We start from the raw sequence: 6,651 nt of genomic DNA, 5'->3' as shown, positions 1-6,651 counted from the left end.
TCTGAAGATATCAGCAGAACAGGAAAACTGAGCACTCAGCCCAGTTCCCACCTCTCAGTGCACAGTTCCCACCCGCTGGCCAGCAGTTCCCACCTCTCAGTGCATAGTTCCTGTCAGTGAGCAGTCCAGTGCCACATGTCATCCACAGGACACAGCCCTGCGAGGGTCAGGACTTTGGCCCGGGGCACCCAGGCCTGGGCAGTGTCTCCTCAGGGCAGCCCGTCCCTACAGTGAGAGACTCTTACAGACCCTGCCACTTGGTCATTTTGTTCTTCCATTTTTGTCCGTGACTCACAACAGCATGGAAGCATGTGCATGTGTCAGTGATCTCAGAACTCAGTGATGAGTCAGTAAAATCCATGTAGTTTTCTCTTTTGGAAAGCATTATGCCCTTCCTGCTTATGCCTTCAGGGGCTGTCGTCTGTGCTGCCGTGACTCAGGTTTGCCATTTCATGATTTTCCCCCTTTGTGAGAACCAACCCCTCCCAGAAAGGAGCCTGGGAACTGCATGGCCTGGGACAGGGCCTCACCAGGGCGGTGCCCCAGCCACAGCCCCAGCCCCTCCGGGCAGAGGAGAACAACAAGGTCTACGGGTCTATGTATTGCTGGTGCCAAACAATAAGAAAAACCAGCAAGACACTCACCTTGGTCCACAGACAACACCCGCGTCCACGTGGTGGGTGGGGCCGGCTCCGTCAGAGGATGGGAAGATGAGAAGTGCTTATCACCGGGCCTGGAGATGGGGACCACCCAGGCATGCAGGGGACGCTGCCTCTCCTCCATCCAACAACAAGCCTGCCTGTGCCCAGCCCCCTCTGGTACACGCATTGCTCCACATCCTCAGCATTGATTGATTGAAAATAAGACCTTGGAAGAACCCCTTGCAAAGCTGATATCGTACGAGCCAAGGCAGGTAATAGAGCGTAGATACGGTGAGTGAGGGGGCGGACGGCACCACAGGTCAGAGGGTGATGCCTGCGGCGGGGATGCCCTGAGAATAGAGAGGGCAGGTGCAGGGCTGGAGACGCTCCCAAGGGGGAGATGGGAGAGAGGGATCCCAAGGAGATGGGAGCGTGGATCCCGAGGAAGGCTGAAGACAGGAGAAGGGAGGGGTCGCACACATTAAACGCTGCCGAAAGGCCAGGAGAGATTAAGACAGAAATGAATCACTGGATTCGGTCAGGCTGGGGTTATTGACAACAGTGGGAAGAGCAGGTTTGGCGCCACGGTGCCCGCATTTGGGGTGGCGAGAACGTGAAGGAGGACCTGGCCGTGGGGTCAGCTGCACAGGCCAGGAGCTCGAGGATGGTGGCTGGCAGAAAGTGCAGTCCAAAATACTCTGTTTTGTTTTGATTGTGTTTTAAAATGGGACAAATAACAGCATGTGTGTTTGCTGATGGGAAAAATTCTGGAGAAAAACAGTGAAGTTGAGGGTGAGCAGAGCTGTGCTGGCAGAAAGCTGCACGTGGGGCGGGCAGGCCAGGCCACGGATTGGCTCTGTGGGGCCGGGATGTGCATCGTGGTCCCCAGCGTGGAGGGCAGGGCCCTGGATACAGGGGCCGGGACACCCGTGGACAGGGCAGGGGAAGGAGACCGAGACTTCCTCTAGATCACCCCCACCTTGCCAGGTACCAGGAGAGAGCAAGGCTGGCGCTCAGCGTGAGGGTGAGGCCCAAGCTGGTGCGGGTTGAGGAGAGGGAGAAGGCACCAGTGTCAGCCGGGAGATGGGTAGGAGACCGTGAGGGTGAGGCCCATGAGGCTGGCTGGTGGCACCATGCGGCCTGCTGGACTGTCTCTATGGGTGGTTTTGAGATTTTTACCAGTGATGACCCATTGTGTAATTGCACACAGAGATGGAAGAGAATAAGATTTAACCAAGCAAGTTCAATAAACAGAAATCCAAAAATGGTGAGATTGCAGGCAAGGCGGTGTTAAAAATGATTTGTCATGGAATTCAAATATGTAAGGTGGGGAGTTTGGACACCTGGAGGATGGGAGACTGACCCCAAAACAGTGATAGGATCAATGAGTTAGAGCTGGCAACAGGGCCAGCAGACTGTAGGAACTCCTTTCCCAGAGGGTGAGTGAGGAGGACAGGAGGAGGTCGCCAAAGCATGGGTGCAGAGGCTGAGCTGATGGGGGCTGTGCTGAGGATGAGGCAGCCCTGCAGTGGGGCCGAGGAGGCTGGAGGACAGGGTGCGAGGCTGAGAGCCTGAGGCCAGGCTTCAAGAGAGATGGTGCAGACAGGGAAGCCACCAGGAGATTACACAAGTCAGCACTGAGTGGTCCCACGAGTTCTTAGGATCTCCAGTTTATGGCTTTGGCAGAAATGGAACTCCCTCCCCCTCACAGTGAGCCTCACGGGGTCGGGGGAAGACAGGGGATCCCGAAGATAATGTCTGCTACGAACTCAGTTGCATCCGCCCTGGGCCCTACGTTGACTGCATTTGCAGAAGGACCTTCAGCACATGATGGAAGGTAAGTGAGGTCACCAGGCTGGGGCCCTCATCTGCTGGGGGTCCTTCTAAGAAGCAGAAGAGGCACTGGGGTGAGTGAGCACCAAGGAAAGCCAGGCGGGCATGCAGCCAGGGGCGACCATCTGCAGCCGGGAGGAGATCCTTCCCCAGGAACCAGCCCTGCCCACAACTCGACCCCCAGCTTCCAGTTGCCAGGGCTGTGTCGAAAGGCCCTTGTGTGGTTGAAGCCGCCCAGTCTTCGGCATTTTGTTATGGCAGCTCCAGAAGACAAAGCCCTTTCTTCTCCTCTATCCCTGACTTGAAGGTCCCTCACTCAGATTCTCTAATCAGTTTGGATGATGAATTACTCACTCCCAACCTGGGATTCAGGCCACACTGTTCAGATGACCTGGGTTTGAAGAAAGGGATGTCCTCTAAGCCGTACGACCTGGGTGGTGTGAGCATCCAGGGGGGCTTCCCTGCATGAAACACAGCAGTCCCCCCTTCTGCCCTTGGAGGCAGCTCCCTGCAGATGCACCTGCACCAGCTTCAGCACCAGCCAGGGCTGGATTCGCGTCCTGCCTCTTCTACTGTGACATTTGAAAACATGGCTTTCCCGCTCAACAGTAAAATCTGGAAAAACAGAAGGGCCTGCACGTTAGCCTGCTGTAAGGATCACACGAGAGGCTGAAGAAGCCCCCGTCAGGTGCAGGGCCTGGAACTTGGCCAATTCCTGCTCCTCTGGGCCCGGTTTGTTGGTGTGGCAAAGGATCCAGCAACACAGGCTCCCCCGGAACCCTTGGGGAATTCTTGCCATGTTGCCGTCCCATGAAGGGCAGCTGCTGCTGTGGCTGCTGTGCCGGCAGGCGTCTCCGTTCCACCAGGTCACTCCACCCAGGTCCCTGCTGCTCCGACATCCTTGCGGGCATGGTCCTCATTGGGTCAAAGCTGCCCGCCGCAGCAGCAGGTCCAAATTCCAGTCCCTGGGGAGAGAGTATTGCTGAGGATTCACTGTTTGTAACTCATTTTGCAGCATGAGACCAATGTCTCTTTACACTTTTCTTTGCCCGGCCTTCCGAATGGCTGCCCAGTCTCAGTTCCTCCCATCATGACGTGTGAGCTCTGATGCTGGGGTCCTACCCTGCTAGCACCCAGGCAGGGAGGAGAAGGAAGGGTCTCACCACAAGGAAAGTCCATCTTGGCAGGCATGTTTAGTCAATGTTACATTCCTGTTTCTTACACATTTTGTAAAGTCAGGGACTTGCTGGGCTGTGTCCAAGAACACAAGCATATTCTTCACAAAACTACCCTTTCCCTGGAGTCTCGCTGGGATGTGTTCTCCCGTGGAAATGATGCCGTGGGGGTGACTTGGTCCTGTCATGTTCTTACAAAAGCCGCCTTGGCCAAGTGCAACTGGAGGCAACTAGAGCAACTGGATGCTAATGACATCGTGCGTTGTGGGAGGCTTCACAGACTTGTGTAAAACCAATCAATGGCCCCTCAGGGAGCCGGTGCCAGCCTGTGCCGAAGCGTGACCAGGGGATAGTGAGCACCCCACGAAGCCGTTCTGGTGGGAGAGACACCCCAACCCGTGGCCTCATCTGCTGACAGTCAGGGCTCCAGCCCGGAGATGCGGCAGTGCCTGCTGGTGGCACAGAACCGCTGGGGTGTCGTCCAGATCCCAAGGCTGTGGCCCCACGCTGGGCCTCGTCTCGGGGGCTATTCCTCATCAGCTACCTCATCGGGCCCCTGCTACTAGGGAAGGGGATTAATCTACGTGGATCTGTGGATCTGCCTTAATATCATGCAAGAGAACACATTCTTGAGTCAGGCGTCAGAACTATTCCTACATTTAACTCTGGGGATGTGGAGCATGGCTAATCAACGTCATCCCTTTTGTGAATGACTGAGGTGCCCAAATCCTGGCCCTCCTGCTGGACTTTCATTTTAAAGAAAAATAAAATTAATGTTAACTTCTAAGCAGCTTCCAAGCTCTGGTAAGGTGATCCAACCCTAAATCTCCAGGAGTCACTATTGGAATATGGTGAACCTCTCTTTGAAGCCTGGATTGGCCGTGTGTCACTCCCAGTGGACGGAATGCACTGTCCCTGGTAGAGGGGAGTCTCCCATCTCTGCAGGTTTTCAAACACCGGCTAAGGACGTGTCAGAGATACTTTGACGGCTTTAACAGTTCTAGTGAGCCGTGTGCCAAGACAGCCTGGAAAGTTCAGGGGTTCCCGTGCCCTTTTGGGTATAATTTGGAAACTCTTATGAGCACCCACCAGGAATAAAGGATCCCCAATATCATCCATGGCTTATGGCTGGAAATCCCCAAATACATCTGCAAAATGGTGACATTGCCGAATAATCTGTCACCCTGGGGAGTTGCCACAAGGAAAAACCCAAGCCACCCTGTAGCAAGATGGTCAGCAGAACAATCACTGAAGGCTGACACGGGGTTTGGAGTGTTACAAACCACACTCAGACTTCTAGGCTGCGATTTTAACTGCCCCCATCTGAATTCAAGCTTACTTTGTTTTGCATTGTTGAAGCTGATGCCTATGCTTTTCTTCTTCCTTTGCAGCAGCCCCGGAGAGGGTCAGCGAGGGGCCTCCACTGTCTGAGTCTGCTCCTGGCAACGCCTGCTCTCTGCACTCAGAGGCCCTGTCCCGGCAGCTGCCACGTTGCTCAGAAGTTCTGGCAGGGGGAGCCTGAAACCCCTGTCTGCTGGCGACACTCCCGGAGCTGCAGGAAATCTCTACATTTTATTTTTTTTCTTAACAGACAAAAGTATTTGACTCCAGAATGATTTCCAGGAATTACAGTATGAGAACTTAGTCTTTGAGATTTTTATTTTCTTCTTAAAAAAATAAAAATGAAATCAAAGCAGAAGACACTGGTTGAGCAGACAGCACACTGGCACATTCCACTTCGCAACAAAACCTGCGTGTTTTCTGCCTGGTCTACCTCAGACAGGGATGATGGGCTTAACAGCCTTTCCTGTGGGGGGTTCAGGGCGGGAGGGAAGGGCTGGGGTAGGAGGGGCAGGCAGAACCTGGAAACTGCGCCCCGTTCTTTCTTCTCAGAACTCCATTGCCAGAGGGCTTGGAGTGCTTCTCAGGGATCTGGCATCTGCTTCTCCTCTGCCCCTCGTTCAGAGTTCTCACTGCAAGAAAAGCAGGGAAAAGGCTCAAAAAGCCCTTCAGACTTGGAGCCATTCCATGGTGATGATTGAACCACCAACCAAAGGTGCTGGCAGGGCCATGGCGAGAGGCACCTTTAGGAAATCTCACACAACCCACACTGCTCCCCTCTCCTGCATGGCAGTGACCCTCCCGTAAAAGGGTACAGCCTGTTGTCCCAGCTTTGCAACTGGGATCAGCCTGTTGTCCCAGCTTTGTGACTCCAGGTGGGCTCCATGCCCTCCGGGGCCTCTTCGTCCTTGTCAGGCCAGTGGGGGTCGGAGGCCTTATTGGCTTCCTATGAATATTAAATGGGATTCTCTGTGGGGGAAGCTTCCATAAGGCAGAAAGGGGTCCCCGGTTGCTGGCTATTAGTGTTATTTTCTTTTAAATCATCTGTGCTCCTTCAAAGACGACATAAGAAGCTCATGCCCTGGCGTTGCAGAAATCTCTGACTGTAGGGATTAAACCTACGTGTCTTCCTGATGGGGTGGTGAGGATGTAAACGGTGAATAGTGCCAGCCACGGGGAGCATTGCAGAGAGTAACCAAGTGTGTGATAAACATGCTGTTGTATGTGTGTAAACAGCCAGGAGACCAATGCTTTTGCCTAAGTGACCTCTGCAAGGACACAGAAATAAAATACACAAAAAAGTTGGCACTGAGTGGTCTAGAATCTTCCATCTCTGTTTTTTCTTGGTAGAAACTAAGCCTCAAAGAAAACATGTGCTTCAGGTTGACAAGATCTCCACTCTACCAAGCCTGTCTGTCCCTGAAAATTGGTTATTTATTGCAGCATAACCATTCACCTCCAACTTTAGCAGATTAAACAACCCTTTCTCATCTCACACAGTTTCTGGGCTCAGAAGTTGAGAAGCAGCCTAGCTGGCTGACTAGCTGGCTGAGGCTCAGGGGGTCCCTTGGGTCTGCAGTTATCTGAAGACTGGATGGGACTGGAGGTGAGGATTCCAAGCACACTCCTGCGGCCATCAGAAACCTCACCTTCCCAAGTGA

At 53.7% G+C, this 6,651-nt stretch overlaps 1 long non-coding RNA gene across 1 annotated transcript; it reads left to right on the top strand.

The window, feature by feature from the left end:
- The first annotated feature begins 443 nt into the window (after positions 1-443).
- Positions 444-5,413, top strand: LOC103891044 (uncharacterized). The gene is made up of 3 exons (XR_655307.3): positions 444-913; positions 2,353-2,478; positions 5,041-5,413. It is a non-coding gene; the product is annotated as an uncharacterized LOC103891044 (long non-coding RNA).
- Positions 5,414-6,651: the final 1,238 nt, after the last annotated feature.

This window comes from Pongo abelii, chromosome 5, assembly GCF_028885655.2.
Source record: "Pongo abelii isolate AG06213 chromosome 5, NHGRI_mPonAbe1-v2.0_pri, whole genome shotgun sequence".
Lineage (NCBI taxonomy): Eukaryota > Metazoa > Chordata > Mammalia > Primates > Hominidae > Pongo > Pongo abelii.
The sequence above is the reverse complement of the archived record's forward strand: the minus strand, read 5'-3'. Positions and strand labels throughout refer to the sequence as shown.